This window comes from Lepidochelys kempii, chromosome 11, assembly GCF_965140285.1.
Source record: "Lepidochelys kempii isolate rLepKem1 chromosome 11, rLepKem1.hap1, whole genome shotgun sequence".
In the NCBI taxonomy this organism is placed as follows: domain Eukaryota; kingdom Metazoa; phylum Chordata; order Testudines; family Cheloniidae; genus Lepidochelys; species Lepidochelys kempii.
This window is the reverse complement of record NC_136390.1, coordinates 20336138-20358146: the sequence shown is the minus strand read 5'-3', so window position 1 is coordinate 20358146 and position 22009 is coordinate 20336138. Positions and strand designations below refer to the sequence as shown.

Genomic DNA, 22009 nt, shown 5'->3' with positions numbered 1-22009 from the left:
TAGATAAGTAACTAGATTCACTAATCTCGTAGAGTCAATCTTTCTATAACCTGTAGTAGCAATGAGTTTCTGAATCAGCAAAGAGAAATGCATTACACTAGCTACTAAGTTTCCTAAGAGACACATGCCTACACAAATCCAAAGAACACTGGCAGTCAGTTAACAGATTACATAAAATAATTTACATACATTATATCTTGTACATTTTTAAGAGACTTTTACCAGGTCACTGAACATAGGGTCTTTTGCTCTGTCAAATGTTCTCAAAAATAGGCAAACCAAGTTAAAAAATTTTTAAAAGTTTGCTCCCAAACTGAGCATAAAACTGCAGTTAAAAAAATTGCCAAAGTTACAAATAACTGAAAATGACCCCTAAAAATATCATCTTCCATTTTTGTGTGCAGTGTTATTGTAGCTGGGTCAGTCCCAGGATATTTGAGAGACAAGGTGGGTGAGGTAATATCTTTTATTGGACCAACTTCTGTTGGTGACAGAGACAAGCCTTCAAGCTTACAGAGAGAGCCTGAAGAGCTTGAAAAGCTTGTCTCTCTCACCAACAAAAGTGAGTCCAAAAAAAGATGTTACCTAACCCACCTTGTCCCTAAAACAGACATTTCTGCATTATATACGCACAGCTTCACACTCTGCTTATATGCACATGCAAGCACAGTACTAAAAAAATCTACTAAGCTACAGTGAGTAGTCATCTTCTCAGGATGAAGAAAAATTTCTACCAAATTGAGGCTTTCATTTAAAAAATATTTCCAGCCTTTATGGTGCAAACATTACCTTCCAAACATGGATCAATGGAAATTAAAGCAGTGATGTCTGCCCCAATGTGTACACAACTAGCTGCGGCAGTGTGGTGTCACTGCCTCTGCTGAAGGGGACAGCCACTGCACAGGAAGTAAGGTGCCTTAAACGGACTGTTGTGAAAACAAAGTATTCTGGGAAACCCAGACAACTTAGCAATGGGATATGTGGGATAGGACAGGGGGAAAGGAGACGAGAGAGGTTTCTGTCACTCCAACATGCAGAGGAGTCTCCTGGGGTGGCAGTGAAAGGATCCAACAAAAAGAACTTGCCACAGAATCATTCGTTGGGTGGGATTAATTATTTTTATTGCAGCAGTGCTTAAGGAGGACTCAAAGAAGGCAGAAGATACTTTGAAAGGCCTCTTATAAAGATATGGGGAAAAGAAAAAAATAGGAAACAAGTGGAACAATGGTCATACAGTGAAGCTGCCAAAGAAAAGGACCTCAGTCAGTGTAAAAACTGGAGAGGCATTCAACTGCTGTCCATCCCAATTAAAATATTTACATGCATCATTCTAGACAGAACAAAGAAAGCTGTAGATTCAAGGCTATGACAACAACAGGCAGGGCTGAACAGGAGAAATCATGCATAGCTCAAATAGTAATCCTACATATCTCAGAACCGTTGATGATCAAATATCAGTCGCACTCTATGAATTTCATAGATTTCCAAAAAGCCTTTCACACAGTGGCTAGACATACCTTATGGAAGTAACTATGCCACTATGGAATTCCTCCAAAAATGACACTGATCATTCAGAGCTTCTATGAAAAATATGACACGTCAAGTAATACATAACAGCAAATCGACGAAGCCATTAGAAGTAACCACCAGAGTCAGACAAGGATGTCTTATGTCACCTAATTCAAGACCTTCATCTATTAGTAACGGATGGGGTACTGAGAAAACCACAGAACAACCGAGACAGATACAATGGACTTTCACAGAGAAGCCAGAAGACTTCGTCTTTGCAGATGACATCAATGTGATGTCCCATACCCACTGAGACAGGCAAGCTAAAACAAACGATCTCCAGGCTTATGCACAACTAATAGGGCTGAATCAACACCAAGAAAACAAAAATGATGAGAATCAACACAACAAAAATCACCAATGGCACTTACTGGAATTGACATAGATGAGGTCTGTTATATTAATTCTGAGAGACTATGGGCCCAAAGAGTCAAAAGTGTGAGCATGACCCTGAAACCGTAGTTTTAAACAGGGTTCAGGGTTTGGTAATAGAGACATCAATCTACTTAGAACCATAGAAACCACACTATTATTTTTTTAACCTTTTATTAAAGATACAGATAAAGGAAAACAGTTAAAGCATTTGAAACGAAAAATATTAAATAAGGTTTTCATTTTCTCTTTAGCTGGAGCGAGTTTTTAAAAAGAAACCCCTCTGGTCTGTCAGTCTCTTAGATCAGTGGTCCCCAACCTTTCTTGTGGAAATAGCATATTGCTATTCCCAGAAGACTGTGGAGGGCCCCAGACACCCCGCTGCCGAGAAGCGGCAACGGCAATAAGCGTTACTGCTGAAATGCCGCCAAGAAACAGCAACACTTCTCGGCAGCATTTCGGCACCGGGGTGTCCTGCGGGTGCACAAAAATGCCATGGCACCCGCGGGCACCACGTTGGGGACCCCTGTCTTAGATGGTATTAAAGATGGTAATAACTGTCCTTTTCTTTTCCCCAAAAAGAAGTTAGGGGAGATGGGCTGAAGTGGACATTTTTGCTGCTGCTGCTCAAGTCTGATCCTGTTTCCTAGAAGGCAAAACAAGACAAACACACAACAGGGGAAAGAAAAGAACAACAGAGATGGAAAATGCAGCTTCCGTCTCTAGTGTTGACTCTCACTTGCAACTTTGTTGACTGAAAAAATACAAGCAGAGCACATAGTCTTATCAGCCACTCCCAAAGCAGGCAAACTTGCACCAATATCTGGCTGTTCAGGGCATTGCCTTTAGCTGTCTCTTTGGTCACAGGCTTACTGCAGTGTTGCAAAATATAGTCTCGGCCAATTGAGCCAGATTCTTATCAAACAGAAGGCAAAAGAATAGGAAAAAAGAAATAAGGTGGGAAAGAAAAAGAACACACAGTGGGCAGGGAGGTTTGTGACAAAGTCTCACATCCTGGGATTTAGCCAGAGCCAGTGGAGATGTCATTGAGGTCCCTCGCTCTGGCCCAGATTGTTCTAGTTCTGAAAGATGTCCTGACCAAAGAAGGCCCGGGGTGGCAGTCACGATGGTGAAGCTTGCTCCTTCCCCTTCTCTTGTTTTTCAGTCAGCCAGAATTCACATCTGTCCCCAAAAATTCCCCTCTTAAGGATCTCAAAAGTGAGCGATGGGTGGAACATTCTTAATTATTTCAGCTACCAATTGGGCCTAATTTCCAACATACCAATTTTGGTTTATGGATTTCCAGTCCCCACTTTTCTTGTTTACCAGCCATTATTCTTAACACAGTCCTTGAATTATATCAGTAAACCTTTTCACTTGTACTAATTCAGTCTGTCTCCCCCCTTTTTCACCTTTTCCTTTCAACATTTATCATAGGTTATTAGAACACAAGAACAGCCATACTGGGTCAGACCAAAGGTCCATCTAGCCCAGTATCCTGTCTTCCGACAGTGGCCAATGCCAGGTACCCCAGAGGGAATGAACAGAACAGGTAATCATCAAGCGATCCATCCTGTGTTGCCCATTACCAGCTTCTGGCAAAGAGGGCTAGGGACACCATCCCTGTCCACTTTATGAACTTTCACTTTTCACAGCTGAGCTCACAATTAGGGTAAATTTGTAGGTTCAATTAGCACAACAGGTCTGACATCACGTCTTGGCAGCACTGTAAACGAAACATGTGGAACAGAAAGATATTAGAGCTAGAATAGGAAAAGCCAAACATGCCTTTGTAACCCTAAAGCCAATCTGGAGAAACAGAAATCTTGTCCTCCAAACTGAAGTTGAATATTTAATACCATTGTAAAAATCTGTTTTACTACAGGACAATGAAACTTGGAGGCTCATCAAGATGCTATGATCTAAACTCCCAATTTTTATAAGCGGCTGCCTTACACAATCCATAATATCAGACAGTTGAAGACAGAAAATTATGGAACAGAAATTGAGATAGCTAGGGCACACATGGAGGAAGGAACCAAACAATATAATAAGACAGGCACTGGACTAGAATTCCCAGGGCAAGAGGCAACAAGACAGACCAAGCACAACTTGGAAATGCACAACAGAAGTAGAACTGAACATCATTAAGATTACACGAGGAGAAGCTAGGACTGCACCAAGAGATCACGAAAAGCAGTAGTGAAGGCCGTAAGTTCCGAGTGGAATAAAGAGGTATAAATCAGTAAGTCAAGCACTTACTTAGAAGCTCCCATCATGCACTAGGATTCCACTGTGCTAGATGCTGTACAAACATATAACAAAGACAGTTCATGCCTCAAAGACCGTACAGTCCAAGATGCGTAACATCTTTAAAATGGGGTGTTAGACACCTGCTAGTCTGGCAGTCCTCCAAGCTGATGCTCAGTTTTGGGTAGAATGGGGTCTGGTGTAGGAGCGAATCTTTAGCCCCACCAACCCCCACTAGTGCCACACCAGCAGAAGACTCTTAATTTGAATGCAATCTGAATAAATTAATTTGAGGGGAGGGGGTAAATCCATCAATTTATTGTTGACACGACATCAGTAATTGATAGTGTGTGTGGAAGGGCAACATAATTGATTGGTGTATGTGGGGCTGGGCAGGAATAGCAGGATGCAGAGTTCAGCCAGTGGAAAGCCAGGGTCTAGAGCCCTGCAGCAACACTGGAATCCTGCAGGTCCAGCCAGATCCACTGCCATAATCACAGGAGCAGGTAAAATGTACTTTGCTGTGGATGGTATTGGGTGGGCAAAAAAACAAAAACTCACCAGAGGGCAGAAATTCGCAGAAAAACACTAAATCTCTCATCAGTTTGTCATAAATAGAATTTCAGCAATGTAAAGCAAGTTTGTTTGTTTTTTTTAAAATAAAGGTTTCAATACTTAAATTTAACCAAGGGATAGAAAGAGATGTGAAATTATAACAGGAGTTAGTATTTTTACATGGTTTAAGCAAGATTTGTTTTATTCTTTTACTAGTAAAAAATGTGCCTGAATTCCTTTTATATATTAACTGACTTTATTTTTTTTGTAGCATGTGGGATTTGCGGGATCTAAGGTTTTTGCAGGTGGGAATGGGATAAACTTGCAAGAAACAATGCGGGAGTGGATATTGCAGGACAGAAGCAGGATTTTAAAAAATAGGCTGTGTCTACAATGGCACTTCCATTGTTAAAACTTATCGCTCGGTGGTGTGAAAAAACACACCCCTGAACGACAAAAGTTTTAACGATGGAAAGTGCTGGTGTGGACAGCTTCATCAGCGGGAGCTGTGCTCCCGCTGACAAAGCTACCGCCCCTCGTTGGAGGTGATTTTATTTTGTCACTGGGAGAGCTCCCATCAATAAAGAGCAGCTTCACTGTGCACCTTACAACGGTGCAGCTACAGTGGCACAGCTGCACTGTTGTAAAGTGTTCAGTGTAGTCATAGTCCCACACAGGCCTCTACCAGGGTCTTCTGCCCATGTGGTGAGGGAGGGACTCAAGCAGCAGCAGAGGGCGTGGCTCCGGGCTCCATACGTTTTGATTGGCGATTAGACTTGGGTCATGGGTGTTGGGTAAAATTCCCAAGTAATTTATATACATATGAATAAATACATTTATATTTAGCTGCATATATAAAATTTTAAATAAGTTAAGAAGATACCCAGAAAGCAAAGAAGGATGGCTTAAAAAAAAGACATTGATTCTTAAAAATACTCCACAAAATCAGGGTATTTTACAAAAGCAATACTTAGTCTGACATTGCTTGCAATCAGTTACCTTAGTTTAACATCTAATGGCCTCAGTTAGAATGCCTTATTCTGGCAGAAAATCTTAACGTTATTGAAGTTTTGCCTAAGAATTTCCTTTTCCAAAAACACATGAATGCTTCTCAATAGCATGATCCAGTCAGAGAATGCTACTAGAGGAAAAGCCATCCCAAATCTACTTCTGACCAGTACAGTGGAAAAAACAGAATGGGAAAATGATGAGGAATCTTGGTACTTGTAACTCGTGTTATTATATAGAGCCCATCACCATAGCATCTGAGCACCTAGAACTCACTATGGTAAGAAACAGTTTCAGAATACAAAGTTCTGCAAGGGTGCAGGATGTAAAAAGAAAAGTGAAGTACAATACAAAAAGGCTGAGGTTTTAAAAAAGCTTGTAGCTCAAACAGGAGACAAAAAACAAAACAAAACAAAAACAAGCAAGAGTCAGTAGAAAGAGAAATCATCAACTTAAACGTTACTCAAAACTGAATCCAACGCCTATTATTTCAATAAACAAAACATATTTGAAAAAATATTTTTTAAAACATTTACTTTGTGCATTTGACAGTAACTGGTTTAACTATTCTCCCTGCATAAGTCAGTTTCTTTTATTTGCAGCTCAGAAAGTTCAGATACTCATAAAACCACAAAAATTAGCAAAGGGATTTACTTAACTGAAATTACTTTTATTGAATTTTCTGAAAATAACTAGCCTTCAAGCTGATATCCCTCTAAGAACTGTAATCAGTATGTATTGACTTTTAAAAGACAGACAAGCTTTTCCTATTTTTAATAATCAGGAGATTTTTGCCATTGTTTCTTCTTTTTTTTTTTTGCTGGCATATAAATTTATGGATAGCTACCGACAGGTTTAATTGACCATGGTCTTCATGGATAATCATGCATATGGCCCTACTTGAATTGCAGGATGATTATCAAAAAATTGCAGCTGAGTTGTAGACAAGAGATGGAAAATTGTGGAAAAGTAATAATGAACCTTATTATTTGCGGTAATAAAGTCCATTATTACTTTTCTGCACTTTTCCACTGTCGGCCACCTGGGGCTGAGAGTGGGGGCTCCCGCTGTTGGCAGCCCACGGCTGAGAGCGGGGTGCCCCGGGTCTCCCACCATCATAACTGCAGTGGAAGCCTAATATTGCAGAATCTACAATTTCTGCAATATCACAAGTTAAATAAGGCCTTGATTATGTAACTAAAAATTCAACAAGTTACATACTCTGAAATCAATTATTTGTTGTTGAAATTAAAATCTGGTAGAAGTCTGTTTAATGGCTATTCAGTGTGGCACGAAGACCAAAGAAGAATATTTCTGGATATTTTAAAAATATGTCAACTTGAGATCTAGTCAGTTTCAAAGGACTGAGTCAGAAGTAGTTTCAGATACTATACTTGTCCCTGCAGTGTTTTGTGGTTTTACAAATATTATTTTAAAATGTTTCTCTTTCCCCTATGGCTGTCTGAAAGATCCACACAAAGAGAAAAATGACTATGCAGCAGAAACAGTCATACAAACACGCTGTTAAATGCAAAGAACAAATCAAGAATTAGAGAAAAAATGTATTTCCCTACTCTCAGGTATAGGACTCCTAGGAGTTAGCTGTAAGAACATTAAGTAAATTTCAGGCATCTGTGTGATTTCTAAATTTCCTGTGCCCCCTTAACATGCTCACCCTGTTTTATTCCTTCAGAACAGTTAAGTAAAACAGATTGCTTTCCAGAATTATGAAAATAGGAACAAATCAATCTCAGAAAAGCCTTTAGAAATAGATGGTTTTGTCTGAAAACTTTAACTAAAAAAGCCCCATGTTATCCCACATGATACCTCAACTTCAATTCCAGCACCAGAAGAATTCCTTTGTACTGTTCAAACCACATGAAACACTGACTGCATAATTTATTCTGCAGAAGTGTTATAAAGAGTAGGAAAGAACCAGCTTAGATATCAGATCCCACATTGACTTTGCATGGCTGACAGCTAGAAACTCCATCTTTTGTTTCATGTAAACACATTTAATTTGAAAGCCACTGACCCTCAAACATCAGACAAATGATTTTTTTTAAATTAACCCTTGGATACGTATGGATGAACACCACCATATAAGAGCTAGGCATTAATAGGAATAAAAATATAAATACTCTTACAGAGCAAAACTGCACTTTAAAAGTAAACTAAGCTATCATGTTTCAGAGTAGCAGCTGTGTTACTCTGTATTCGTAAAAAGAAAAGGAGTAGTTGTGACACCTTAGAGACTATCCAATTTATTTGAGCATAAGCTTTCGTGAGCTACAGCTCACTTCATCGGATGCATTCAGTGGAAAATACAGTGGGGAGATTTATATACACAGAGAAAATGAAACAATGGGTGTTACCATACACACTGTAAGGAGAGTGATCACTTAAGATGAGCTAATACCAGTGTGTATGTGTGTGGTGGGGGTGAGGTGAGGGCTGGCAGAGAAAACCTTATGTAGCGATAGTCAAGGTGGGCCATTTCCACAGTTGACAAGAATGTCTGAGGAATTTTCTCAGCCCCCCCCCAGCGCTCTACCTCCTAGGTTAATGATCAGGTTGATACAACTTGTTTTGGGGGTAAGGAAGGACGCAGACCAGTGCTTTCTACAGTCACTATTCATTAAAAAAATTCCCAAAATTAACTCATCTGTTAGAATAGAACTCATTCACCAAATAGCTGCTGCAGCACTCAGGTGCACAAGTATCAAGAGCTCAGCAAAAGGAACCAAGGAACCTTCCTGCCCTGTTTCCAAGCTACTACCCCAATGTGAACAGAAGCTCCACATTTGAAACAAGGAGTCCACAGTTTTCATTGCCTATTCAGACCCCTAGATAAGAGGAGAAAAGGGTTGGGTATGTGATAGATTACAAGCAGAAAGAAATGTAAGAGGTATCTGAGGAAAAGCCAGAAGACCCTCTCCCCCGTGCTTTCCTTGGGGGACGTGTAAGTAATGGAAAAAGTAGGGGAACGGGGGGACACTGACCCTTCTCTATGACTCTACCCTGCATCACCCCCCCAAATAAGCTGAACTCCACACGCTTTCCTTGCACAATCCCCCCATCCTGGGGAGCAGCTGCTAGGGGAAGGGGAGTGGAGTCCCAGCCAGTGTGCAGGACTGGGGGCAAGGCCTCACTCCCCTGCCTGGCAGTCAGTGTTGGGATGAGGGAGGAGAGAGGGAAGGAGGGCACAGGCCCTGCACCCTACCCCTCTGGGGTCCAGCGTGCCAGGCCTCGCTATGAGAGAAGGGCCGAGATCGCGGCCCCTCCGCTGGGGCCTGGGGGCGGGACGGGGACAGTCAGAGCTCGCTGCCGCAGGAGCGCTGTCACGGGGAGGAAGGCTGCGGTCTCCGGGAGGGGGCGGTGCGTAGACCTGCCCCCGGCAGTCCCGGGCACGCCCCGGCGGAGGGGCGCGGAGAGCCACTGGCCCGGGACGCGGGGCCTCCCTACTGCCTGCGGAGCCCGTGTGCCCCGGCGGCCCGAGCGCGGGGGGGAGGGGGGGGGGCGCGGGCGACAGAGCCCGGGCTGCTAGCAAAGGCCAAGGGCGGAGACCCCCCCCCCACCTCCCGGGTGCAGACTGAGGATCCCTGGGGCTCGGGAACTTACCGGAGCGCGGCGCGGGCTAAGCGGCTCGGCGGCGGGTCTCATGCTGGCGGGCGGTCACTGGTGCCCGGTGGGAGGGGGGAGCGGCGAGGCAGGGCGGTCACGGAGCCACATTTCCGCCCCCTCACAACCTTCCTTGCTACGAGCGCCGGGGACGAAGCCCAGACCCCCCGCCCCAACCCACCCCTGCCCGACACCTCCCGGCTCCCGTACAGCCCCAGCCGCCTCACTTCCGGGCAGGGAGGGGGTCACGCTGCGTGCAGGGATGATCTCACATCCGGGTTCTCGGGGGGACGGGCGCTGCCACGTGCTGCGCAGGCGAGGGCTCTGCTCCCCGCGCGCGCTCCGCCCGCCAGTCTAACGGCGGCGCCAGAGCCCGCAACGCGGCGTCCGCCCCGGGCCCGCAGGTGTGACGAGCGGGGGCTTTGTCACGAGCCTGGGGGTCGCGTTGCCTCTCGGCTTGGGGCGGTCTCTGCCCGGTTTCCTTGGCAACGCTGCCTAGGAAACCCAGTCAGAGCCGGGCATGCCCTGCCAGCCAGACGGCAGGAGAGGGGCCGGCCCAACGCGCCTGGTGCCGCTTGCGATTCTCCAGCCCCTGAGCTTTGTCCCACCCGCACACAGCCCGCCTGTTACGGCCTTCACCCTCTGTGGCTGAGGCCATGTCCAGGCAGCCGGCACCCCGCTCCCGTAACATCCACGGGGTGGGCGGCGTTGTGTCTCGGGGGCGCCTACCACTCAGCTTCCCACTCGGGCCCACCAGCCTCAGCTCGCTGAGGGGCCCTCCCCAGCCACAGGCGCTGGGGACTGCTTGTCATGCCCAGTCCAGCGTCAGTCCATGCAGGAGGTGACCTGTAACTTGAAGGCTCCTTAGCAAGACCCGGAGGCGCCCAGACCTCTCAAAAGTGCCACCTTAGAGAGGGTCGTTTTTACACCCTGTGGGTTAGCAAACACCAGAATTAAGGTTTCCCCTGTGACCTTAGCTCTGCCCCCTTGTGCAGACAGCCTTGAGTAATGAGATTATTCTGGTTTTTTCCTGCATGAGTAACTGGAGGATTTGAATGCAAGATCTTCCGCTCCACAGCGCAGGCCCCTGGGTGTTAGTCTGAGGCTGATACCTGACCCTGCTCCTAGAGGGGAGTACTGTCATATTAGAGACGTGTTCTAGGCCCAGCTCTGCGTGTAGTAAACCAGGCATAAGCTTTTAATTTGACCAGCCCAGGTTTTAATTTGATCAATTTTTCACACTGTAAAGGCTGCATGCCTAGTCTACAATAGACCTTGAGAGCACATTAGTTAACATTGCACCTTTAAATCCTAGTCAAGTTAAGGTCTGTGATGAGTAATACGAGTTGTGAGCTACACCAAAATATTAACAGCAGACAATAGAAGAGGTGAGACTACAATCTAGAGGCTCCTGGCTGTTAATACAGTGCACCTTCCCCCAAACTATAACTGGAAGTTCTCTCTCCCCACCCCATATGCATGATATTTTACCTGATATATGGGAAAATGTAACAAGATGGCCAAGAATGTCATGCAAGATTGAGGGTCTCTTATTGGTTTTAATGGGATCTTTAGCCACCATCCCATTTGCCTTCTCCAATTCCAGTTCAGATTTCCCAGTTTCTCTCTCATCTCAGTGCTACATCAAAGTGCATGACATCTCATCCACTCATTATGTCCCTGGCACATCATCCCATTACATCATTGACATGGCATGTGTGGAAGTCCTCTGTGTATGCCAAAATATAGTCATTACATTGAAATGAAATATTGTTAGGATGTGTCAGGATGATGCCGACCCACGTCAATATTATTTGCATTACAGTAGCACTTAGAGGCCCTAGTCAAGATCAGTGCCCCTTTATGACATTGTGCAGAACACAAAATGGAGACAATCCCTTCCTCAAAGAGTTTACTGTCTAATTACATGAAACAGACCAATAGTGGGAGGGGAAACACAGAAAAAGGTGAAGTAATTTGCCCAGGGTCATTCAGCAGGTCAGGGGCAGAGTATGAACAGAAGCCAAGTCTCCTGCCTGCCAGTCTAGTGCCCTAAACCAGAGGTTCCAAGACTTATTTTGCTGCACCCCAACTTTAAAGATTCATGTCCCATGACCACCCCCTTCTTTCTCCCCTCCCAAGTCCAGCCCTGTCCCCAAACACCTGCTTTGACTCCTGCCACACCCTTGCTCTCACTCTCCCAGGATGCTGACCCCTCTTGCAGCCACAGCTAGCCCCTTTTTCCCCCTCCCCAGGCCACAGTCCCTACCAGGCTGCACCTGCTGACTTCACGGTCCAGCCACTTCCTCTGCATTGCTGCTGCCCAGGCCCTGCTCCTATGCCCAGTATCTGGGGCAGGGTGTGTGGGGCAAGGCTCAGGCTCCAACCCCTCCACACCAGACCAGAAACAGGTAGTGTGGTCTCCAACCTCTCCTCGTCGTGCACCTGCTCCTGCGCTTGGAGAGGTGCTGCCTCCTTGTCCTCAGAAAATAGCAAGGATACAGGACTGTTCTACTTCATCAGGTCCTCACATGCCCCTGCTAACCACCTTGTGTCCTCCCTCCTCAGAGGGGCTCCCCCCACAGTTTGTACACCTATTCCCAGGGCCTAGACCATACTGCAGGCCATCACAGTGCTTAAAATATTGTCTCATGGCATCAAGATTCAGTCATGCTCCATTGGGATATTTTCACATATGTAGTCAAATCTGTAGTCTAGGCTTCTGCCTTAGCTAGAAGATGTTTTACATCAACTGTTCTGTTTCAATTAGGTTTAAATTTGACTATCAAACACAATTGTATTTTTTAACCAAAGCTCTCAAGTGGATAAGGAACAGATTTCTTGCTACCAATATATGATTTGCAGGATTAGGGTGTAAGCAGCTGTCATTCTTTACCCCATAGCTATCTGCATTTCAGAGGTGAAACTATATGTATTAATTGTATACAGTAAGGCTCTTTGGGAGCCTGTTTGGTGAAAGGCAGTATCTAAAAAGGTAATATTACCAGTATAAAGAGTTGTTGCTATAATAACATTTTTCACATTCTGTTGCTAGATTTTATAAACTATAATCTAAAAAAGTCTCAGCCAAGTTTGAAAGTAGTCATTTCATCTCCTGTTTCTCAAGCAAATTATTTTTTAGCATTTTCAGTGAGTACCTGAGCAGTGGCAGTTACTAAATACCATAACGAACCTTTATCCCTTTTCCTGTGTTCTCCAAAAGAAGTATTTCATAGAAGCACTGTGGTACGTCATAAATGTCTTATTTTGTTGCACCCTATATACTTTCGAAAGAAAATGAATATAGTTAGCACAGACAGATCTATGCATGAGTTTGTCATTGTTGTGATTGAATGCAGAGCCTGATCTGTGCAAAAGAGGCCCAGAAAAATCCCAACCAAGTTTCCCTGTCTTATGAGCACTTTCAAAAGTCTAAGAAATTCCACTTGAACTACTTTCAGTTTTATATAATGATGCAGCTTTGCAGTGGGAGCAGAATTTTAGAGGCTAGGGTATCCTAATGATTTTTTTCCAGATCTGTGAAATTTAGTATGTTTCTTTATAAAGAAACTCGTGAATAAGGGAAATATTTATTCTAAATGCAGTCTTGAGAAAACAGAGTTGACAATTTGTATGCTATTAATATAAATTACATATAAAGAAATGTTAATATAAAGAAATGTTAATAAGGTTGCAAAGTCAAACACTCAAATTAGGCAATTTAACCTTTATTCACCTTGCTTGTTTGGCTGTATTTTGATTGTATTTGCATACTGTTTTCACAGGACCTCTGCCTTGCTGTACAGGATACACAGTGACAGTGCTGAAGGCATGAGATAGCTAGCTGTTCAATATTTCTTTTTAACCTCATCATTCTGGAAGTAGTCCTTTACCTTATTTACTGCACACCATCTACACAGAATTATTCATTTCCTCAGTAGATTTTCTGGGGCACTTATCTCCATAATATCTGAGTGCTTCACAAATACTTTATCCCCATATATCAGAGTGGAATTGTGAAGAAAAACTTCTTAACAGATAGATAACTCAGGCACACAGATGAAAGCCTAAACTTGTGAAAGTTTCCACTGAGTTTAGGCACCCAATGTGAGACACCTATGCCATTTTTTAGGATACATAGCATTTTATATATTCAAGTCACTGAACAGACATTAAAAAATTAATCCTCCCAACACCTCTGAGTAGTAGGTGGTTAAGTTTTAGTACTACAGTTTTATAGATGGGAAAATGGAGAGAGAAGGTGAAGTGATTTGCAAAAGGCCATCTAATGAGTTAGTGACAGAAACAGATTTAGAACTCAGGACCACCTGACTCCCAATTGCACATCCATTTTTCCAGACCACACTGCCTTACTGCAAGAAGAGCCACATCTGCCTTCAGTTGCAGCTACCTGGGGCATGAACATGAACATCCTATCAAGGCATTTCCCAACTTTCCGTGCTTGACTGTACAACCTGAATATTTTTCTTTTAAACAGTTTGTGGGTAATTTTCTAGGGTTTCTTCCTAAAAGAAAGGGAAAAAAGTTCTGCTGTAATGCGTGAGTTATTAGTTTGCATACAAGTTGCATTCAAATGCTGGGACTTCACCACTATAAAGAAATGTACCACTAGAGCGAATATGGGAACAGCATTAGCTAGCAGCAGGAATAGGCAGTTATCCTCTATGGCCCAGCCACTTTGTTTCAATGTGACTGACACATTGTAACAAAGGGTTACAGGGCAACTCCCCTCCCTTCCATTTTTGTGTTTGTTACTCACTGGTTATGTCTTAAATTATATAGCAGGTTCTTTGAAGCAGGGGTCGTTTCTTCTTACTGTACATGTATGGACAGTGCTTAGCACAATGGAGCCATAATCCTCACTGGGGACTTTGGCTGCTACAACAAATAACATGCATTCTTCAGCAATTCCACACCCTTCGCTCCCCCCAAAAAATTACAGGCTGTCTTTTGCTCCCCTCAAAATTTCTCTAATGGAGATGTACTCTACTGCCTCCCATCCCAAAATTGCACATGGTCTTTCCCTGTCACCACCCCTTGAAGTCTCGCATACCTTCCTTTCCCCTACATCCTATCAAGCAGATATTCAGACACATGCAAGTACCTCAGAATCTACTACAGCTCAGTCATCCACACCACAATCCATACAGCTGTGCTCTGTCATCCTCCTGCCCACACTCTCTCTACTCTCCCGCCCCTTTAGCGCTCCTAGTGCTATTAGCCGTTGGGAGGCATCGGCAGAGAATCTGTTGCAGGACACTCCTGCAATATTTTGCATCCTCTTCTGTCTAAAGGCTCTAAGCTAGGGTGGGAAAACAGAAAATGGTTTGGTTGAGGGAACATTAGAGATAAGCAGTCAGGCAACATCTTTTGAGAATATATACTAATTCCCCAGAAAGAGGAGGTGGAGGTTGGGGAGTATTGCCAGAAAACGAGATTTGTGGGGAGGTTGTCTTGTGACTCCCATCCCACCCCTCCTGTGTTTTGGGGCTATGGTTCCATGTGGTTATTTAGGAAAGTGCTAGGGAGGAAGCTTAACATGATAGGCTCCACGAGGAGACTCCCTAGGGATGGAGCATGCTCTGTGCAGTTTGAATGTTTAGTTTGTAGCAGCATAGTGCAGACTACACACAGCAATATTTGGCATCTTAAAGTTATAACTCAGCCAAGTCAGAACAAATTCACAGAAATAGGCAAGGGCAGTCCTTGATCACAGTGTTATCACTCTGCCAAATTTCAAATTGTTGCTGCAAACCATGGAGGTATTTCCAAAACAAACAAACAAACCACAAAAACAAAGAGTGGGGAAATTTTTCATCATGAAAAGTGGCAGGCAATCTAAATACAGGGGGTCAATACCACTCCCCCTAGATAAAGTTAAAAGAAAGACTTGCAAATCAGAACTATCAGAAGAAGAACAACAACCTCTTGATTCTTTAGGAAAGGAATCACCTGGTGGAAGTCACCTGAGACAGAATAAATTCCTGATTTTGGTGGGGAAGTCTAGAAAATTCTCTAGTGGACAGGAGACAAGGTCTATTGTTGGTCTTATAAACTCACTTCAACTTTCTCCTGTAGTTAAAGAGTGAGAAAGCCACATTTCAGTTTTAAGTTTGTTGTGATATCTATATCCTTCCAGTCCTAAAGAAAATGGAAATCAAGAGCTGATATTTTTAAATGTGAAAAACAAACAAACAAAAACCAAACACCACCCCTATATAAGCAGGGAAAAACTTTGTTTTAGAGAACACTTAAGCAGACTTCATACACCAGAAAGGAACAGTAAAGAGTGCAAGCTTTATTTAGTTTACAGTTAAAAGACTTGACACTGGAGCCCAAGTAAACAGAGCATATGCTCATCATATACTCTGCTAATTCAAACTTCATATTCATCACAATACAAGTGACAAGAGAGACTGGCTATAGCTATGAACAGTTTAAAGTCTGAGTCACATTCAGCCAAGAAAGCAAATGCAAAACTACCACAACAAAGCCTAAGTCATTTGTTGTGGGCACACAAGCTTCATCATTTACATGTCTAGAATTATGTTTAGACCTTCGTCTTATGAACGGCTTAGTGACATCACAAATAGCATTGATGACATCTAAGTATTAGGTCATTAAACAAAGATCCTATTGCCAGCTTTCATGTTGTACTCCAAAGTAATGTTTAGGGGAGACCAAAAATCCCCACATACATCTCACCTTAGAGGAAAGGATATGTATTTCAGCAGTAGGTTATTTTGAACATTGGGACTTCTGTCATGTTACCCCTTGAAATGGTTTTTAGCCCTAAGCAATATCCATAAGTGTGGTTGTACCAAAGTTGCTGTTCCAGCACACTTCCAGTGGCTGGATGTAACCTTGCATCATCTGTGCCTCAGTTTCCCTGCCATTCTTCAGCCTATTCTAGCCATAGGCATGGTCTGACCCTCTGGTCAAATCACCTGCAAGAGTCTGACCACTTCTAGGGCCACAGAGTCCTTTAATAAGCTCAACAAAAGTAGAAGGCCATTAAATCTTCAGCCCTTGTTTGGGTCAGCTGGCCAGCCCTCTCCCTCACAAGAGGATCCTCATCTCTAATGCAGTGTTCTCACATCTCTCTCGTCCTCAGCTCTCACTCTGCTGACCACGCACTCTCCCTTTCAGGCAAGCCTCAGGTACACCCCAATATCATCACCTCTATCTTGTGGCTCCTGTGCCTCACTCCATCCAGTGTCCTGGGCTGGCCCATTTCTCCACCTTGCCAGGTAATCAGGAAGGCCGTCACCCTTCAGTGGCCCTGATCTTTCCTCAGGCTTCAGGGTCATCTGGGGAGTAGACCTCTGCTTTTCTGCCCTTCCAGCCAGCCAGCCCCTTCACAGGCAACAGACACTCACTACATCCTCTCCTCTATGTCTCCTTCTCTAGTGACCTTCTCTCTCCTCTGTTAAATCCGTCCTCACCTGACCACCCCTTCTCCAGGTGCAATCAGTGAGGTGACTAGCACTTTCAAGCTCCCTTAACTCTTTCAATACTTGTGTGGGGTGGAAACACCCCCACACAGCACTTCTTTCAGGAGGAATCCTTTCTACCTTCTCATCAATAAGCCCCTCATTCACCTTATCTTGAACTTCTACACCATGTCTTGGCTAACTTTGGGCCCAGTCCTGAGAGACACAGTGTCCTTATGCTCCATTGATCACACAGGACTGGGCTCAAATTGTAAATTCTTTGGATTAGAAAAAAATTACTCTGTAAAGTACAATATAAGTGTAAAACAGTAAGACAATGCCAAGTGACAATGCCAAGTGACAATGCCAAGTTCTGTTAAGAATTCCTGAGTGTTTTGATTTAGGTATCTGACAGAAGAATATGTTGTCACAGACTAAAATTACTACTTTAAAAAGACATAGGGTACATTTTCAAAAACACTGAAGTGATTTAGGATCCTAAGTTACCTAAGTACTTTTGAAAGTTTTATCTATAAGTAGTTTATTTTGAGCCGAAGTTTTAAGAATGAAATTCACCCCATGTGGAAGGCCAGCACAGGTCCTATGCACTAATTTAGTCCCACATAAGCCCATAAAACAAATTCACATCCATGGAGAGGGTCTAATCCTCAAGAAATGCTTTCAGGATTTGAAATATCTATTTTTAAGTAAATACACTAATGTGTTGTTGAAATTCATTTTTAAATAGGGCTAACATTTCAAGGAGTCAATAAAATTGAAATTTCATGTGGAAAACCTTAGAATGCTGCTATGAAGTCATAAACAATGGAAATATCTCCCTAGTGTTTGATGCCTATCATAGACTGTTACTGCCACTAGTCCAGATTTAATATCTTTCTTACGGCTCAATGTTGTTGTAAGTTCTATATTTCTCATTAATAAGAGGTATCCCACTGCTTATGTTTTCTTGTAATTTTTGTCCTGTTGGTGACAAGCATTTTAAATCTCATGACATATTGTGATTCATAACTCTGGTAGTTTCCTTTAACTCTGGGGTTTGATAGATCAGAATGTGAACATTCAGATTCCTAGAACAACAGCATTAACTCAAGTAGCTTAAAGGAAAAATGTAATATAAGTAGAATTCATCATTCAATACTGTATATGCCATCGAGATAGAAAGTTTAAAACTAGTGGTCAGGAGAAATGAATTAAAACAGACACTGGCCTCTTGAGTCAGACTCTGTTCACAGACATAAAGTGTAATGATCTGACAGCTCCTGTTTGCCCCATGAATCATTCTATAATACTGTAATTGGATGAATGGTATATCTGATATTTTAGATATTTTATGTTCAACTGCTACATCAAATTTACATAACATAAATGCTAATTGGTGAGGAAAATTAAACAGTAAACTCTCATTCATGCTATGTTAAGATAAGGTAAAAAACACACTTTTATCAAAGGTGAAATTAATGAATATTTTTCTGAAGTAATCTACTGACACTTTTGATTTTTTTGGACAAAAGAAAGCCATGACTCTAGTAGTTGCACTGGATGGTATTGTATCTTCTCATATGCAAATTTCTCCCTGTATTTATTTTAGTGCTAGAATTACTAAGATTTCCATATTTAAGTCCATAAAAAGCCCCAGGTTCTTAAAATTCAAAGATAAATCATTTTTCTTGTTTTGACTGATTTCCGTCTTGATTGTCTTTCAACATTTTTCACTAAATACTAGGAGTTTAGGGTCTGAACTTCTCTCTTGCCAGTTTTGCACCTGAGTTACTCCACTGATTTCAAGAGAGTTAGACTGTGTAAATGAGAGAAAATCAGGCCTGCTGGTTCTACAATGGTCACATCTTAAAAAACCGAAGTTATCTATAAAACAATTAAACATAAAACACATTATTTTGTTCAAATAAATTACTTATAAATAATAGTTCAGTAGCATAACCTGGTTATGGGTGCCAGATAGATATCTTTGTCCATGAAAATGGTACTGAATTCTAATGAGTTAATTCGTGGTCTACGCTCAGCTGTTTTTAACTTCAGATCAACTCGAGAAACAATGCCAAGATATGATTTGAGCTATGCATTGAAGAAATATATTGTAGCCCTTTTGAACAAGAGGGTATTGCAAAATGAATTTTTGTATAATTTAAACAAAGATTAATAGTTTGAACCAATCTACACTAGCCTTATCCAGTTACCATCAAAGGATGAGTTTCTGTGATTCTGCTCAGTCAGATTAACCTATGTATGTTAAAAATATTTCCGTTCAAAATGATTTTGTAGGCCACCCTACCCTCTTCCCCCTAAATTATCAAAGTGCTATACTGTGCTTTTGTCGCTCTGCTGCTAGTGATGTTAATAGGAGTCATACAGCTAAATGGCCACATATTGCTTTGAGAACATACAAGACAGCTTAGTGCTGGGGCTGAGACTTCTCAACACTGTGACAGTCTTACAAAGAAGAATAAGTACTAGCCTTCGTCATGTTTACAGTTTAAAAGAATCATCCTAATAGGAAACTGGGTTCAGAAATATCATTAAGGGCTGAATTAAATCTAAATAACTCACAGATATTCAGATTTAAGTATGAAAATCTTTCGTAACTCACTACGTTAAGCCTGGATATTCCAGCATATGGGGTGCTGTGTGCAAGATCACTCACTATTTGTGGGGGCCTCTAGAGTATGATTGTACCTATTATATTTGGTAAGACGAACTCTCTAACGAATAGGAGTACTTGTGGCACCTTAGAGACTAACAAATTTATTTGAGCATAAGCTTTCGTGAGCTACAGCTCACTTCATCGGATGCATGCAGTGGAAAATACAGTGGGGAGATTTTATATACACAGAGAACATGAAACAATGGGTGTTACCATACAGACTGTAAGAAGAGTGATCAGGTAAGGTGAGCTATTACCAGCAGGAGAGCGGGGGGACGGATGGATGGACGGGACGACCTTTTGTAGTGATAATCAAGGTGGGCCATTTCCAGCAGTTGACAAGAACCTGTGAGGAACAGTGGGGCGGGGAATAAACATAGGGAAATAGTTTTACTTTGTGTAATGACCCATCCACTCCCAGTCTTTATTCAAGCCTAAGTTAATTATATCCAGTTTGCAAATTAATTCCAATTCAGCCGTCTTTCGTTGGAGTCCCTTTTACTCTGAAACCCATCTCTAACGAATGATTCACGTTTCTGTTGTTGATTGATTACTTATACAGTTCAGATCTCACAGGTAACTAGCCTCAGAGGATAACGTAAATTAAAGAGGAGTGGTACAATGAGTAGACCCGGAGAAAGACGGTCAGAACAGAAGTTTCAGAAGAGACCTAGTTTGGTGTGACATCAGAGGCACGGGATTGTAGGTGGGGACGCAGCTGCTCTTGCTCTCTCTTTAACTGTAGAGCCTCAGCACATAATACCTGCCATTCAACATACTGAATAGAGATCTCTTCCCGGCAACTTAGCCTGCTGTATTACTTAGTACTAAGGAAACATCCCCTGCTTCCTTATCCCAGCTTGAGGGAGCCCTGCTCTCACAAAAAAAAAAGGAGGACTTGTGGCACCTTAAAGACTAACAAATTTATTTGAGGATAAGCTTTCGTGAGCTACAGCTCACTTCATCGGATGCTCACGAAAGCTTATGCTCAAATAAATTTGTTAGTCTCTAAGGTGCCACAAGTACTCCTTTTCTTTTTGCAAATACAGACTAACACGGCTGCTACTCTGAAAGCTGCTCTCACAGTATTCCCCTCCTCCTTGGCTGGTGAGGTGAAGACCCAATAGGCAAGGGAACCTGAAGTGGGAGCAGCTAGAGGATCTGATGCCTTGCTGAGGAGTTTCTGGGGCTCCAAGCCTTTCGAGCTAGTAGGTAGAGCAGCAGCTGCTGGGAGAAGTGAGGTCCCAATCAGGAGTCCTACATCCCTTTCTTTCTTTAAAGGACAATCTGTCCCTCTGATGGTTCTGCCTTCCCTCCAGGATGGACAAGGAAGAGAAATCCCTTGATGCTTCCCCTTCTTCTCTAGGACAAGAGTGGAAGACAGACCACACAGATACACACACACACCCCTTGGGGTCCCATTTGCAATGTGGAGACAGATAAATGATACAGAACAGAGTGTGACGGAATGAGAATTTTATGTAATATTTTGTATGAATACTGCAGTGCCTCAGATTCCCCTATATGCTACATTGTTTACTAGGTGCAAGGAAGAGGGCTTTTTATTCTTTGCAGAGGCCCAGAGAGGCAGGTGTGACTGACGCCTAGCTGTCTTGCATTTGAGGCCCAGGTCCATGAAGACAATGGAAAAGCCAAACATGGGGACATTTGCTACCTAGCAACTAATGACCAGGATGGCCCTTCCCTTCTGCAGGAAGCCCGCTGTGTTTGACCAGCTGGACAACAAAGGACTGAAGAGGGGCTAGATGGGACTGTCCCAGGAACTGCAGCAAAGAGGACAGAGAGGGAGACAGAGCCAAAGCAAAGGGTGCACACCACTTGGCTATGGCTCTGGGTAATCAGAATAGCCCAGGCTGTAACTTTCTTTTCTCTGTGCTAAGGACTTTCTACTCTGTGTTCCAGACATTGAATCAATCCTACTGTTTTTACAGCACTGGCTGAGAGTCACTGCAAATGCTGAAGGTGGGGGTATCTCTCAGGTGTCCAGATCAGGTGGACTTGCTGAAGGGAGCTCACGGTGTCATGCAGAGGTGCTGAAGGCTCCAAAGTTTGGTCCAAGGCAGTGAAGCCAAGTGGCTTACCTTAGTGAAAGAGTGAGACCCGAAGGGACAGTTCCAGAGCTGTTCCAGCTCACCGGACCTACAGATTCATGACACAAAATTTGTATAAAATCTCTTGAAATTTTTTAAATCTTCCAACATGCAGGAAATCCCACCAGATAATTCAAAACTTTCTGGGAAAGGACCCCTTGAGTTTTTTAAAGAGACATACAACCTTGAGGGGGCCATTTAGGGATATGGAGCAAAAATTGGGGATTGGTCCTGCTTTGAGCAGGGGTTTGGACTAGATGACCTCCTGAGGTCCCTTCCCACCCTGATATTCTATGATTCTATGTTCTCTAACCGAGTCACTTGTAAGTGGTAGTATTTATGAAAACAGGAGTGGGAAATGTGCCCCTATGTAACTAGACACGGGACAC

General features: G+C 43.0%; 1 protein-coding gene across 2 annotated transcripts in view; it reads right to left on the bottom strand.

Moving 5' to 3' along the window:
* SPOPL (speckle type BTB/POZ protein like) overlaps positions 1 to 9572 on the bottom strand; it is a 62434-nt gene extending 52862 nt beyond the window's left edge. Inside the window, exon 1 of one of the 2 annotated variants that reach the window (XM_073305374.2) lies at positions 9376 to 9572. The gene's annotated coding sequence lies outside the window, so the exon portion shown is untranslated. The remainder of the gene's footprint in view (positions 1 to 9375) is intronic. The other variant, XM_073305372.2, reaches the window with a different exon arrangement.
* Positions 9573 to 22009: the final 12437 nt, after the last annotated feature.